The following is a 17,441-nucleotide window of genomic DNA, read 5'->3' on the forward strand; positions in this document are numbered from 1 at the left end:
AGCAAGAAGTTTGAGAACCACTGGCTTATAGGGTCATAGTCTCCACTGACTGATGGTTGCTAGAACAGGGGTCAGTGGTCACTGCATCTGGTCCTGATGCCAGCCATGGTGCCCCTTTATCTGGTTTTGCTGCTTTTCGGAGCCTGGAGCTGAAGCACAACTGAGGTCTAGATGTCATGTCTATTTTGACCAAAACTCTGTCTCTGTGGTCAACAGACTCAAGGCTTTGTTCCTAAGATTGTTCTATTCTGATCAGAACCTCGTTGTCCTGAGTGTTTCGTGCTTAAGGGGGTGGTCGTTCAAGGGAGAAGGAGACAGGTGGGCCACGTGCTGGATGGGGCCAGCTTGAAACACCTGCCTGCCTCAGTTTTCCCGTCCCACTTGCCATGGAATTTTTCTGGCTTCTTACTCTCTTGCCTCAGCTACAGCTTGGGTATCCCCATGGCCCTGCCATGGGCTGCACATACCAGGCAGAAATCCAGGCTGTTACCTGTACTTCTGACCAACTGGCTACACATCCTGGGCTCCTGAGGTCTCCTTCTCAGGTGCAATTGATTTGCAAGAGCAGCTCACGGTTCTCAGAGAAACACTTTATTTACTAGATCAATAATTTATTATAAAAGACTATAACTCAGGAGCAGCCAGATAAAAGAGATGCATAGCGCAGGCAAGGAATGGTGCAAGGCATTCACTAACTTGGCAGCTCTTTGAACCGCATCGTTTCTAGGTTTTTATGGCAATTTTATGACATAGGCAGGATTGATTAAATCTTTGGCCTTTTGGTGGTTGAATTTAATTTCCAGCCCCTCTCCCCTCCCAGGAGACCAGGGGAAGGGACTAATCATGAGGTTGGCTCCACTGGCATTCAGCCCCAAATTTAGCTCCCTCAGAGCTTTCCAAAGTCACTTCCTTAACATAACAGAATTCACATGGTCACTCTCCACAGAGGGAATTTCAAGGGTTTTGGGAGCTTTGAGTCAGGACCTAGAATGAAGACCACATACGTATGAGAAATGTATTTTGGTCATTTGAATGACCAAGTATATGTTTATTTTTATAAATTACTAGAGGCCCAGTGCATGAAAATCATGCATGGGTAGGGCCCCTAGTGGCACCCTATGGGGGGTGGGTGGGCCTCCCTTCCTCCAGCCACCTGCCGTCGCCAACACCCGCCATGTTCTGTGCCTTCCTCTGGTGGTCAGCCCGTGTATAACTCCTGGTCGGTCGAATTCCCACCGTAGGAACAATTTGCATATTAGCCTTTTATTATATAGGATACTATCCCCTGTTGAAGTCCCATCACTCTGCAGGACGGGGTGTCTCTGAGAAGAAGGGCACTTACATGCAACTCTGCCCCTGTCACTCCCCACACCTGGAGAACCCCGGACTCTCCATGTTGTCCCTGCTGAAGTGCTCACACTCCTCTTCCCTCCAGCCCACTTCTTCTCAGGTTCCGGGATTGTTTGGGGAAACTTCGACTCTGTGGTTCTCTCAGAGGCTAATGCTGTCCCACCAGTTAAGCAGATAAACATCTACATCCACATGTTCATGAACAGACCAGTGGCCCGGAGCAGGGAATGGCAGGAGGAAAAAGAACAGTGGCTTTTATCAGGTGGTGCTTCTTGGTCTTGAAGAGGCATTTGCATTTGCATTTTATAACTGTACTAGAGGCCTGGTGCACAAAAATTTGTGCACTCGGGGGAGGGGGGGTCCCTCAGCCCGGCCTGTGCCCTCTCACAGTCTGGGACCCCTCGGGAGATAACCACCTGCTGGCTTAGGCCTGCTCCCGGGTGGCAGAGGGCAGGCCCAATCCCTAGGTGCAGCCCCCGGTCGGGCTCAGAGCAGGGCCGATCAGCGGGTTGGGACACCGCACCCTGTCACACACAGAGACGCAGGTTGATCAGGGGTTGGGGAGCTCCCCCTATCAGGCACAGAGCGGTTTCAGGCTGAGGGTGACTGAGGCTCCCAACCACTCCTTTTTTCCTTTTTTTTTTTTTTATTCTGGGCCAGCTTTAGCTTGAGGCTTGGCTCCAGCTCTTAGGCCTCCGCTGCTGAAGGTAGGTTTCTGGCCTTTGCATACAATGTTGCGATCCTGCTGGCTGAAGTCCTGTGGTATTTGTTACATAGTTTCTTAACTGCAGTCGGGGAACGTTGGTTTCCTCCATCACTGAGGCAAGCAAGCCTCATGTTAGTTTTAAGCTGCCTGGCTGCCGGCCGCCATCTTGGCTGACAGTTAATTTGCATATCTCGCTGATTAGCCAATGAAAAGGGTAGTGGTCGTATGCCAATTACCATGTTTCTCTTTTATTAGTGTAGATCTTCCCCACAGCCCTAAATAATAAGAGACACAGGTATCGTTACCTCCAGTTGACTTAGATAGAAAGTGGGAATTGATAAAGTGAAACTTACATATACATATGGCTGTTGTGAGCTTAAGTGACACAAGCACATACATTGTTCAGGGGACTTCCTAAAAGATAGCAAGTGCCTAATATGTGTTGCTATTGTTAGTAATTTCCCATTCCAAGGCAATATCTTAAGGCTAAGAAATGTTTATTAATTTGTCCAAGTTAATAGAGGTTAAAGCCAGGATTCAAATTAATGCCTCTGGCTCCAAACATAACAAGTGCATAGTGTTTCTCCACAAGGCGTGTGTGTGCGTGTGTGTGTGTGTGTGTGTGTGTGTGCATGCATCCCTTTAAGGCTTTTGGAAATGCTTCCTGTTAAAATCAAATCCGCTAATGATCTCCATGGGCAGAACTGCCATGTGATGGGGAGGGTGGCTGGCCACATCCACATCTGATCAGGGCGATGCAGAGGAGACTGAGTCCTAGAGGAATTGATTTCTGTGATCAAGGTTAATTGGAATGAAAATAACTTAGTTGGGACTGCATTTCAATACTTAAATATCAGAATTTGACTTTTAATTAAAGCAGAAGCTCAATATAAACTATGATATTATGTTTTCCCCCAAAAGAATAGCCTCTTTCACAAAGTATAGGTAGTATGGTTCATTAAATTCCAGTGATAGAGAGTTAGGAAAAAGTAGTTATCTAGCCCGGTTAGAGTGGCTCAGTGGTTGAGGGTCAACCTATGAACCAGGAGATCAGGGTTTGATTCCTGGTCAGGGCACATGCCTGGGTTGCCGGCTTGATCCCCAGTGTGGAGCATGGAGGAGGCAGCTGATCCATGATTCTCTCTCATCATTGATGTTTCTATCTCTCCCTCTTCCTTCCTCTCTGAAATCAATAAAAATATATTTTAAAAAATTACTAAAATATATCATATCTATGTTAAAGAGGCAGGAATGAAGCGTGATGTTAACAGGGTATAATAAAGAGCAGATAAAAGACTTATAATTTCTTTCTCAGTGAGAACTTATTTTAGCTCATCAACTGTAACTGCATTTTTATATGAAAAAAAAAAAAGTGTGCTTATATCCTTTTAATTTTTTTTAAATGATCTCAATATACTCATACATTGTAATGTGCCTGATGGAAACGTATTCATTTAAAAGGAAATTGGTAATCCTGTCATTTCCACAGTCAATATAAAGCTCACTGGGGAGTGAGTTTTGGCAGCAGCAAAATGGGGCATTTCGGTTAGTTCTTATTGCCTTCTCTTTAACGTTGACTATCAGAACACATGTCGGTCTTAGACAAGGGAAGACAGAGTGTGTGGAGGAGCTAATGAATGGGTGCCTACAATTTCAGTGAGAAACAATTAATCAGCATTACTGCACAGTATGAAGTTTCTCTCCATGCAACCTTCAAAAGTGGGCGTAAGAAAAAGAAATTCTATTGTGATATTAGTATCATAATAATCAATTGTTGGATCCTGTTGACAGACTAGAGTTAATATCAGTACTGTAGCAAGACTCCAATCCTATATAATAAAAGCCTAATATGCAAATCGCCCGAATGGCGGAATGACCAGTCCCTATGATGTGACTGACCACTGGGGGCAGATGCTCAGCTCAACGCATGAACTGCCTCCAGCCCACAGGCCCCAGGCCAGCTAAGGTGGGTGCGAGAAGGGGGCCCCCTGGTCACCCGACCAGTCGCCCTAAAGGGAAGCGACCAGCGGAGGCAACGGGGGGCGGGGCCAGTGAGAGGTCGGTGCCAGGCTGGCCAAGGCGGGTGTGAGAGGGGGGCCTCAATCACTCCGTCAGGCACCCCACAGATCGGCCCTGATCGCAGGCCAGGCCTAGGGACCCTACCCATGCACGAATTCCATGCACCGGGCCTCTAGTGTGATGATAAAGTTAAAACAATGGAAAAAATCACATGTGATATAAAAAGACTGCCTATAGCAGAGAGAACACACATAGGCTTTTGCAGATACATTCCATAATGCTAGAAATCAAGAAATCCATTACTTCACTAGAATTCAGGAAAAATGAAAAGTAGATCACTACTGATGTGCTATATTTTCCTTTGTCAGATGTTTTAAAATAAATGTCTCCAGCATGAAGGAGCACAGAGAACACGGAGTTACTGTTTCTGTCTATGACAACAGGAAATTCCTGCGTCATAGTGCTAAATTGTTCGTTTATAGATTCCTTCATTTTATAATTCACTAATATTAAAAAGCTCCATCTATCTGTCTGTGATAACCTAAGAGAAATCTGATAAACTAGGAGATGTAGAAGTTGATGTACTAATTACTGGGAGTTATTAAATTTATTCTTTATTATGGTATATTAGGCTATTTGTAAGCATATTGTGATGTTTTTATTTGACAAAAGGGCTTCATCCTCTGTCATTTGAGATATTCAATGACTGAAAGGAAACGGTAAGCTTTTCTATAAAATACTATACATGTTTGGTTAATAAAATGTGTATCATAAAAATAAATCATACAAGTTGACTCACCAAAATCAATGAGTATATTTTATAAAGTATTTTAGTCAGTATCACTAAATATTTGATAAAACTGTGCATTATTTATCAAATTTTCTCATCTTTATACATTGAGCAATTTTGCACATTTTTGTGCAGATATTTTGACAAAGTTCTATTTTTACTTTTTGTTAAGAGTGCTGATGTTGTCAAGGTGGTTCATTTTCCAAAAATGGGTAAGTGTTAGCAGCAGTTAGCAGTTGGTAATGTAAGTCAAGAACATGGAGGCTGGTTGTTTTTTTAAAAATCACATTCAGAATATTTGATTTCACCTCCATCTGATAATAATTTTGCATGTAAAAAATAACACAAAACGATGTCAATTTGAAATAGCCACCCACACACCTTATGGAATTAAAATATTGTGTGAGATTGAAATTATGAGTATGTTCTGTAAGCATGATCTCCAAAAACATCTTTTTTCTAAAAAAAAAATATATAAAATGACAGCTGTTTAAACCAAATGACTTGATATTTTCACGTCAGACACTTACGATCCATAGTCTCTGACTCTTGGTTTATGGAGGTAACCAGCACATTTGGGTTTCAAGGACATAAAGTCTCAAGGCAGTAAAATATAGTAACACTGAATTTCAGAATGAGGAGAGAACAGGAAGTCCGTTGCAAGCTTTTGTTTTTTTTTAGGATTGCATTGAGGGATTTTTTTTAAGCGCATATTTTTGTTGTATATGTTCTCTCCCAAGTTAAACAGTACTTCCCCAGCATATGGACACGATTGGAGATATAGGTTAAATATTGTCAGATGCTCAGAGCTAGCTCTCAGGTCTGAACAGACTTGGCACGGTACACGAGGGAGGTAAAGCAAGCTTTACGATTTCACGTGACTGATTGGCGCTGAAAACATGGTACAAACAAATTTTGAGGGGAGAAGGGGGACATATGTAATCCTTTCAAGAATGAAGATTTTTTTAAAAAGAAAATCTTGCCATTTGTAACAACATATGTGATCTTGGGGGCATGATGCTAAGGGGAATCAATTAGACTGAGAAAGACAAATACTGTACGATCTCACTGACATGTGGAATTTAAACACAACCCCCCAACCAAACTCACAGATACAGAGAACAGGTGGGTGGTGGCCAGGGGCGTCTGGGGGTGGGTGAGGGAGTTTGGAAATGGGTGAAAGAGGTCAAACTAATATAAACTTCTGGCTATAAAATAGGTACGTCTCAGGGATAGAATAGACGCATGTTGGCTACAGTTAATATTGTATTGCATATTGAAAAGTTCCTAAGGGCGCCTGACTGGCATGGGTTAGTGGTTGAGTGTCATCCTATAAACCAGGAGGTCAGGGTTCAATTCCCGGTCAGGACACATGCCCAGGTTGTGGCTTCGATCCCCATGTGGGGAGCGCAGGAGGCAGCCAATCAATGATTCTCTCTCATCATTGATATTTCTCTCTCTCCCTCTCCCTTCTTCTCTGAAATCAATAAAAATATATTTTTTTAAAATGTGAACTTTTAAATACAATCAATAAAAAAAAGTTGAGAAGGAAATTACAATTAAAAACTGGAGTGTTTTAATTAAAAAGGAACTAAAAAATGGCCTGAAGATCACAATAGATTTTCAGTCTAGAAAATATATTTTAATTGTCTAAGTTATTTTTAAAATATAGATTAACCATGCATTTTAACTCAAAATAGTTTTTAATTTCAAATTTATTATATCCAGAAGTTACAATACACATGCTTAATTTTAAATTTGCACAGGCATTCTTTTCATAGAATTGTGATGTGTTAGTAGCGTGATTATTAGGGGATTTGCAGATGATCTAGGCACCTTACGTAGAATGTGAGTTTCTTTTGTCCCTAAAATTCTCCCCTTGAGGCCTCGCTAGAAAAGACGGTGTCTGGAGCTATTGGTAAACTACTGTGGCAGAGTGGTAGGGGCAGAAATAGAATATTGGGGCCAACTTCAATGGTAGGACAGGTTCATCATGCTCTGATAAACATGATTGTTTTGTTCTGATTAAAGAAGGCACGTTCTAACCAGCTGGGAGTCGCCTGTTGTGACCTGGAAATGCAGACCATCGTGGGAAGATCAGCAACCTTGTTGCAGAAACCAGCACCCCCAGCCCTTTGAAGACCCCAGCCCTTCGCATACCCTCAGCCCTTTGCAACTCTCCAGCCCCCATTACCTGTGAACTGCCCACTTGGCATTCCCTTTTGCCGACTTCCCCCTGTAATCTTTGTCCTTCTACCCATATAAGCAGCTGGCTAATGGTGGGGGCAGAGCAGGTTTTGTGGGCGACCTGCTACTCTCCCACGCGGCCAAAGGCCCTTGGGAGCAACAGTAAGAGCCTTAGTCGCAGCTGAAGTTACTGTCTGCACAGGATGTGTTCTTCCTGGAGGAAGCCTCAGCCCGAGACCCTTAAGGCTTCTCACCTGACAAAGGGGTCTCCCAGGTCGCCTGCAATCATCTCCTTTGCGGAAAGCCGACTAGTGATAGACAAATCCCCTCTTGTCGGAGACTTTCAGACCCTCCCTCAGCGCTCCACAGAGCAAGCAGACAGCTGTCAGCAGGGCACAGAAGAGCAAACCAGCATCGTCGATCGACCTGAGTTAATCGGCGTTTAGGGGACAGTCCTGGCTATTTGTCCAGTTGATCTGCAAACTTCTGTCCATACAAATACCTGCCTAACAATGTTTATGACAGCTTCATTCATAATTGGCAAACCTAAAGACAACAAAGATGACTTCGGGGGGCGTATGGCAAACAAACTGTAATAAATCCAGGCACTATAGTATGATTTAGTGACTAGAGGCCGAGTGCACGACAATTTATGCACTCGGGGGGAGGAGAACTCTCTCAGCCCGGTCTGTGCCCTCTCGCAGTCCAAGACTCTGCGGGAGTTGTCTGGCTGACGGCTCCCCAGCGGGGATGGGGCCTAAGCTGGCAGTCAGACATCCTTCTGGCAGCCTGGGAGCCCTCGGGCCTAAGCCATTAGTCAGACATCCTTTATGCTGCCACGGAGGCAGGAGAGGCTCCCGCCACCACCCTTGCTGGCCAGCCATGGGCCAGCTTCTGATGGAGCGGCACTTCCCTTGTGAGAGCGCACTGACCACCAGAGGGCAGCTCCTGAGTTGAGCGTCTGCCCCCTGGTGGTCAGTGCACATCATAGCGACTGGCCATTCCTGGCCATTCTGTCATTAGGGTCAATTTTAATATTACCCCGTTATTCTATAGGATAAGAGAGAATAGACTATCCGGCCATGCAAAGGCATAGGTGAAGCCCAAATCCATCTTGCTAAGTGGAAGAAGCAGTCTGAAAAGACGATATGCTCTCGCCTTCAGTCTGTCTCACATTCTGGAAAAGGCCAGGCTGCAGCGACCACTCACAGTGTGTCCAGGGGGAGGTGGGAGGAGTTGAGCAGGTGAAGCATGGAGGGCTTAGGAGTGAAATCATCTTTAAGTTACTCTGATGCTGGGTACGTGACAGTTTTGTCTCCTAGAGCTTCATGGCACAAAGTGTGAACTTTCATCCATGCAATTTGCAAACCAGGAGGAGGCTAGAGCTCCCAGCGTGGAACGCATCATGTGACAAGGGAATATATTTAGATTGTAAACGTCTGAAAAATCCTCGCCAAGTCCTGTGGGGGAATGGGTGCTTCCCTACGTAAATCTGTAAATAATTAATTCTCTAAGACTAAAGGTAAACTTCACTGAGCATAAACACTGTGTTCTAGATGATACCCTCGTCCCCCGTTGGAGTAAGATTAGCGATTCTGACACACATGTGTGCACTGGAACTCAACAACTGAGTAAGTGGGTGGCGAATGATGAGGATGGCGTTTCTCATTGTGGGACAGGGAGGTTACGTATAAGCCATGGGCTCCATGTAGCAGCAGATGAGGACTGGAGACATCAGTGAACTCATGTTTAGTTGGATATATTCACTAATGGTTACATCTAGAATGACTTGTAGATATTAGTGCATATACATATACACAAACTGTGCGCCAAACAAAACGTGGCTTGTTCTCACATCAAAAATACATTTTTCAGCCTTCCAACAAACTGTATATATTACAGAGCAATTCACCAGTAAGTCCTGACCAAACAGCCCTGACTAGCCATTGTAATAGAGAACAGTATTTGTTATTCAAAATGACAACTCTAAAGTGATTTACCTAGAAATTTTATTAGAATACTCTGTTTACTAAGTCAGTGAAGTATGTAACATGGTTAAAATTAATGAGTTTTTAAAATTTGAAAAGTATTGAAACTTCACTTAACTAGAACACTTAAATCCCTAATGATGGCAGGTAAATTATTTCTTACCTATATGGTAGGTTACATGTCCTGAATTCCATAAGAGCAATTAGATTATGTATAAATGATGTTTCCTTAGCACATCTCCTAGGGATGAAGTTGCATTATATAAAAAAAATACATCCTCAATTGACCTTTGGGTGCAATATATTGTGTGATTCCCAAGGTCAAATGTCTTGTATTCTTGGAATAATAAATAGGCTACTATACTCTTGCATAAAGTAGAATGGTTTCTATTGTCATTTTGCATGAATGCTACTTTGACTCGATGTGGAAATATGGTACCAAAACGTTTCCTCTTTTAAGAAAATGATAACTTCCGAAGATGATACATAGCATTGCAAAGGGAAACTGTAGGAGAAACCTTCCCTCCTTTTGTGTAGAGTGGTGGCTGAAAGATCATTCTAGATACTTCCTTTTTTCATCCTGAAATCTCAAAATGTCTCTCACCATTAATTGCAGGTTGTTTTATGTAGCCTTTATCCCGTGGTCGGCAAACTGCGGCTCGCGGCAGTTTGCCGACCCCTGAGTAACCTAACGGTATATTTTTTTACCAAAATCAAAGGTGGAAAATTGGAGTAAATCAGTGCTTAGTCATTCCCTCTTGGTCCACCAGCTTCATGATTCAATATTTGGTACATTTGCTCGTTGAAATCAATGTGTTCTTTTTATTATTTATTTTTGTTGTTAATCCTCACCTGCGGATATTTTTCCATTGATTTTTAGAGAGAATGGAAAGGAGAGAGAAAGGTCAAAGAGAAACATTGATGTCAGAGAAACACATCTATTGGTTGCCTCCTACATGCACTCCGACAAGGGCAAGGGCCCGGGCCCGGGAGAAGCCTGCAACCAAGGTACATGCCCTTGACCAGAATTGAACCCAGGACCCTTTGGTCTATAGGCCAACTCTCTATCTCTGCACGGAACCGGCTAGGCCTAGGGCAAATGTGTTCTTTATTGTTCTTATTCTGTGTGTTTAAGGAGATGTTAAAGGGGAATACCGAAGCACTGCTAGTATGCTGATGAGTGTTAATGTGCTGCCTGGAATGCCCACGCACTATGGTCCTTGTTACCCTGGGGAGCATTTGGGAGGAGCCTGGCCTGTTCAAAGCCCTGGCTACATGGTGTGTCTTCACTGTCAGGGCCTGGGAGGACCCAGCAGCATCAAACTGGGCGCAGATCTCCCAGCTACAGCAGTTTTTCTCTCAGCTCCTGCCCCTGCTACGTTTTCATGGAGAATGCAGGCTGGGCTTCAGCTACCGCTCCTGTCCTAGATTCAACACATTCCCCCTGCTCTTTCTCCTGACTGCTTTTGCGCGCCTGAGCGTGTATGTGTGTGTGTATGTGTGTGTGTATGTGTGTGTGTGTATGTGTGTGTGTATGAGAGAGAGAGAGATCTGACCCATTAGTTCAATAGTCTTAATTTTTATTTAAATTGTCTTAGTTAATATCGTAGAACATTTTTATGTACTTCTTTATCTTTTCAATAAACAATGTAATAACTCAGATAGTGCTGCCCTCCCATCCTCCCTCAGTAATAACACGTCTGTGCTGTACAATAACATGTCTGTCTTGTATAACGCATGACTAAGCCACAGTCACTAGTGTATCATTACAGGTACCTGTCTTTTTAATTACTATGTTGAAGAATTAAATTTATTTTGACTAAAGTATCTTAATTTAGTCTTATATTTTAAAAATATATTTTATTGATTTCAGAGAGGAAGGAAGATGGAGAGAGAGAAATAGAAACATCAAGGATAAGAGAGAGTCATGGATCAGCTGCCTCCTGCACACCCCACACTGGAGATGGAGCCCACAACCCAGGCCTGTGCCCTGACCAGGAATCCAAACCTGACCTCCTGGTGATACTTAATTGCTGAGCCACAATGGCCGGGTGGTCCTATCTGTGACCACTTGGACCAATTTCTCAGTTCTTCCTTTCAGCAATATTTTTCTTATAATTTTGAAAATTTTCGAAGGTTCAATATTTCTTTTTTTAAAACCTGTTTTACTATTTCAGAATATTGCTGCTTTAGTTCAGAAAACAATCTGGCTACCAATTTTAAAAGACAATAAAAACTAAACAAAAAAGTATAAACAAACAGAAATAACTAGGTATTGTGATGAAAACTGAATGTTTCACTTGTAACACCTCATGAACTTCCAGACCTCTCCCAGCATCGACTGCATGCGCTTTTCCGGTTCAGCCACAGTTCTCTGATCTGCTGGTGGGCTTCACCACGGCTTCCTCAGATGCGGCCCCTTTGTGGGGGGCTGGGGCCCGACCTCCCAGCTTCACCTGGGCAGCTTGTGTGCACAAGGCTTCATCGGAACAAAACGCTTTGCAGCTAAACATACTGCCTCTCCGATCATTCTCAAATGGGCAGATAGTCGGTATAAACCCAATACTTGGACAACACCTCAGGAATGTCTTGGACCTGTGACAAAGCAGTCATGGAACGTACCACTTGTAACCAAGCTACTGGTAAAAACGACATTTTTATGCTTCCATATAACACAGTCACAGATGGGATGATCAGTGACACCCATTGCACTCCACTCCTCACGAACTCCATCTGAGGGAGCACACTGGTTATCTCTACCCCAGATGAGGAAGTTCACGGTGTGGAGTTCATCACACGTCACCCAGGAGCTTAGAAAACGCTCGCCGGGTCTAGCACCTTCATCTACCCCCAGGGTTGTGAACCAGTGAGTCCCTTACTGCGTTTGCATCTTTAATAACACTGTTCTCACGGCCACTGTCAGCTCTGTTCACCAGAGACAACCCAGGGCCTGGCATAGCTGATATGGACACACTTTGCCCTTTTCCTGTCCTTTCCTACCACCCCATGGTCATCCCAAATGCCGTCTGCATTCACCTGCTGCATATTCCAGCCCCATCTGGTCTCCTCAGCCCATGCATGTCTGGGCCTTGGGTTCAAGCCTCCAGCTGCCACGCCTTCCTCATGTCACGGGTGGAATTTCCTGCATTTCCTGGATCTAGATCTTTGACCTCAAACTCACTGGCCACTTATATCGGCGACACCTCACTGGCTCGCTCCCGTCTGAACAGCCTCCCGGCACAGTGTCCGCCGACCTGGCTAATCCTGTCGTTAGTGCGACTTGCTGTGAACGCGGGCCGTTATGTCCGTGCTCAGGGGACACAGCGAGGCGCCCCGGTTCCCACACAGGCGCCCAGGTGTTCTCCCGGGAGCAGCTGATGGGACTGGGAGCCCAGAGAACTTGAAACGGAGGCAACGCAGTGCATTTGCCTTTCATTTCTGGTCATGTCGCATCTTATCCGACTGGAAATACCCGAAACCATGTTCACCTGTCAGGTGGTTTGGTTTCAATTGAATCAACTGAGTTGTGTAGCCAGGATAAGTAGTTTTTCTTTGTGTCACTCTGTATTTGTGTGGTATTTCAGATTTTCAGTGTATAAATATGCCGTCATACGTACAATTAATTTTATAGGATGTAAAATAAAGACATTGTTTATTTTACATTGACGAGGGTACTTTGACTAATTCTTAAATCGGATTTTCCATTTTAAGTCAATCTTATTCTTTTTTTTTTTTTAATCCTCACCCGAGGATATTTTTCCATTGATTTTTAGAGAGAGTGGAAGAGGGAGGGAAAGACGGAGAGAAACATTGATGTGAGAGAAACACATCGATTGTTTGCCTCCTGCATGTGCCCCCACCAGGGCCCTGGCTGGGGAGGAGCCTGCAATGGAGGTGCATGCCCTTGACTGGAATCGAACCTGGGACCCTTTGGTCTGCAGGCTGATGCTCTATCCACTGAGCCAAACCGGCCAGGACAACCCTTCACCTTTTTTGACATAAACGTTCCCTACGTCGCTGTGAATTAGCAAACTAACCGCAGGGCCAGGTCGGCTTCCTCACTTCCCACTGACCTTCCGACGGACAACTTGAGATCGCGATCCGATCCCCTCGCCTGGGCTGTCACTGTTCCTCAGACCTGACCCCTCCTAAGCGAGGCCCTTCTTTCCAGAGGAAACGGCCTCCACGGCATCCTGCTCTCCTGTCTGGAACCCTCTGTGGCACACTGTCTGTCCTTCTCAGCTGGATTGCCTGGACTCACCTGGTGTGTCCTGGTGCCCACACCTACCCATCCTCTCAGGGGGCTCCAGGCAGCCCCGTCCAGGCCTGTAAATGACGCCCATATGCCCATCCCTGTGCCCCCGGCCTGTGCATCCAGGCATCACCCCAACCGGATTACAGTGTCACCTGAACTCAGCCTCTCCCCACCTTCCTTCCAGCCCTCCCCAGTAAACGCTGCACCGGAACTCCTCTCTGGTCAAATTCCCAGCTATTCTGAGTTTGTCTGTTCATCACTCCACATCCAGTTTATCAGGAATTCCTGTCCATTTGTGTTCGAAAGCCCTTCCCAATTCATCTCATAGCCATCTCTCGTCACCATCGTAGACAAATTGCTCTTACTTTAGTCTCTTCCCAGTATTCTGCTCCCACCTATTCCTACAATTTTCACATCTAACGGTAATGTTTGTGTCGTCCCCACTCCCTCTATCTCCTTCCTTCTTTCTTTTTGTTTGTTTTTGTGGTCTGTGTTTTTCCGCAGATTATGTGTCAGTACGTGTATGTATGTCAGGCTTACTTTTCCCATCTCCCTAGCTTTTTCCTTCTTTATTAGTTTTTCTTCTTCTCTCTTATACCTGACATCAAGATATGTTAGCAAACTACAAAGACCCTAACCTATACTTTTGCCTGCTTATTCTTTTACCAATAGATACACATGTTCATGTTTTTTACACAAAACCGGATCCTATTTTATATTCTTCTTTTGTTAGTCCATTGCATATCTTATATACAATAAAACAACTAGGCAATCCTACCAAATGAATGGTTATAGATACACTTTATTATTTTATTAGATGCCAAGTCTGTGGTATATGTAGCCATTTATGTAACCATTCCTTTATTGATGGTAATTTCCTTTATATAAAACATACAATTTCTTTTTTATGTCTGTTTCTTTAACTATGAGCAATTACACAGTGCAGCATTAAGTATTCTTATGAATATCCTTTCATTCTATTTAGAGAGTCCCAGGAATGCAGTGGCCAGCTCAAAAGTTATTTGCAGTTTTAATGTTAATAGATTTTGCCAGATTGCTTTCCAAAGGACTGTAAAACTGAGGAATGTAATAATAGTTCATCTCTTTTCTTGACTTATAATAATATATCTTCATTTTATTTCTTTTGGTAAATTAGTTGTATAGTATCCAATTACATTAATTTCTTTGGCAACATATTAGAAATGTAGTTTTGGCTCTTAAATTAGCAGTGTTCTGGCGTCTCTCCCAACGCTACTTATTATCATTGAAAAGTAAGGAGATAAAAAAGATACAACGCCAGTATCAGATAAATATGTTGTATTGTCAATAGGTAACCTACCATTCTTTTAAGACATGTTAAAGAACTGCATATTATAAACTGTTTAATTTACTTCTTAGGGTTGAATCCAAGCAACAGTGTGAAATTTCTCTCTGGCCCTTTTTACATTTGCATTAAATCCCACATTTCTATATTTTCACCATCAAGACGCACATCCTCCAGTAAGAACATAAACCGTGTTCTGTTCTGCTAGGCCTGACCACTGTCAGCTCTGGGGACGGTGCCAGAGACTCAGAGACATTTAAGCTTGAAGGCACATGAGATGGTGTCTGGCTTATTCCTGTTCTTTTAGAGGCGAAATCATTGAGGGGAAGGAGTGCGTCATCATGTGCCCAACATTCCATGGCTGGTTCTGCTGGACGCATCTTACAGTGGCTTCTCGTACATTGTGAATCGTGGTGATGTCTGCCCAAATCTAGGTTCTGTATCTTTTTGTTTTTCACATCTCTGTAATTAAGATGTTGTATCATCAGTGGCTCCTTCCAGTTCATTGGCAGGGTGCTTTTATTAATAGTGGAGATAAAAAAGGTCCATCTTATAATTGATGGGATATTAGTTATTTTAAAAATATATAGTCTTTGTTTTTAACTTCCTCCCCGCCCTCCTCCATTTAAACTCAGCAGAATTGCCCTGGCTGGTTTTGCTCGGTAGATAGAGCGTCAGCCTGTGGACCAAAGGGTCCAGGGTTTGATTCTGATCAAGGGCACCTACCTCAGTTGCAGGCTCCACCCCAGCCCAGGCCCTGTTTGGGGCCCGTGCAGGAGGCAATCAATCGATATGTTTCTCTCACATCGATGATTCTCTCTGTCTTTCCCTCTCTCCTCTAAAAATCAATGGAAAAATGTTAATAAAAGTAAACTCTGCAGAATTGAAATACAGAAGCAGAAATATGGAGGGTAGACCTGCGAGTAGGTAATAGTTAATTAATAATTACCTTAAAAGGTCACCATCTTTTTTTCAAATCACACAGTAATAAAACCAGAAGCCGATGAGATCAATAATGCTTATTCAATGCATATCCCATGACTAGCATGTTCCGCTGTTTCTCACATCTGAATCTTTTTTCAGGATTCCCTGGCGTAGATTAGGTTCATTTGTGGCACACTTTTACTTAAACATATTGACATCAAACTAGTTATAAAAACCCATATGCTTACAGCTCCTATGTAAATACAAAACAAACAAAAATAGAAACCAAATGGAGATACAGCAGACAAAACACCCAAATGTGCCATCTTAATGTATACAACAGGTGACATTCATTGCTTTGCAGAAACCAAACCCTTTCTCAACCACAGATGTGTTTGAGTCCTGGCGTGTCAATATCGATCTAATTATAAGGAACTGATCTGGTGATCATGGTGAACATGGGTGCTCCACGGGGATACAGTTCTCCCACCGATTTTCTCCGATCTGGCGAGGCCTCACCATCCCACCTGCAGCACGTCATCACATCATGGGGTCGCATCTCAGGATAAATAAGGCATGTGTGTGCTAAATTCCTAGACTTTTTCTCATTTCCAAAACAATAAAAGAAGTAATACTGGCCACCAGTGTGATCGCAAACATGAATGCAAACCAAAGAGCTGTATAGTGACAGGACAGAGTTACAAATTATCATTACATTATATGGTTTTATAAATGACCAGGCATCTGCCTGTGGTGTTAGGATGATTATAGTAATAAAATGAAGTTCTGAATCCCAGTAATGTTCTCTGTGACCACCAAGGCGACATCCGCCACAGGTGTAAAGCACCGCAGTGACTGAAACGGCGTTTGTTTTTTCTCTTCAGGATGTCACAGGAGCAGGAACTCGGTGGACAGAGCCCTGGCAAGAGCTGCTGGGACCGGGGAGTGAAGGTCAGTGGTGTGACTCGCTCACTCTAGTGAGGGGACGCTCTCCAGGCCAACAGAGTGCAGCACCCGAGGCTGTGACGGTGGGAAGGTGAAGTTCGGGCGTGCGGAGGTGGTGGCCTGTGGTCTCAAGTAGCTGTAGGCAAGGTCAGGGAAGATCGACTTTCTTCTGGAAGATCTGGTCAGAGAGAGTCAGGGCAAGAGTCAAGGTGCAGGGGGCCCAGCCACTGGTCCCCGAAAGGCAGCCGGACCTCGGCTTTGCATTTCAGGGCAGCAACTTGTTCTGAGGTCTCGTGAAAGGCAAGAGTGGGTCCGGAGCAACACTCAGCCCAGGCTTGGGGCTAGCAAAGCAAGAGGAGGGTCAGTGAGTGAGGCGAGTCGGACAAGCTCAGAGCACAGGGAGCCTTGATTTGAAATGCCATTGTGGAAAGGGGAAACATTGAAGAGGTGATCGCACTTGTAGAAAAGGGGGGAAATTGAGGTGTTTGGTGGCAGAAACATGAACTTTAATTTAGACTAATGTCACTCATTTAAAACTTTTATATTGAAATTATGGATTGCATTTTTTTTTTCAGCTGAAAAGTTGGCAATTAAATCCCAGTTATCTATAATTGTCCCATAAAATACTTTGAAATATATTTTCTTATTTAGATATATTGATTCTGCATGTTTACAACAGCAGTGAGATACTTAAACTCATATAAATTTCCCAAGTCCTTAAGAGGGGAAAAATATTTTTAAAAATTAGGATGGTATTGCTCCATAGAAATAATGCATGTTAAAATGGTTGCTAATGAAAGAAATCAGAATTCTTTAAAATAATGGAAGTAGATCATGAATATCATAGAGATTGTAACACAACAGGGCATTTAAAGACACTCACTTAAGTACCTGCTATCTTTGCACTAAGACAAAAGGTAAGAAATAGGAGCAGCAAAATGGAGCACATGGAA

Source organism: Myotis davidii, unplaced genomic scaffold (assembly GCF_000327345.1).
Source record: "Myotis davidii unplaced genomic scaffold, ASM32734v1 scaffold221, whole genome shotgun sequence".
NCBI classification, from domain to species: Eukaryota; Metazoa; Chordata; class Mammalia; order Chiroptera; family Vespertilionidae; genus Myotis; species Myotis davidii.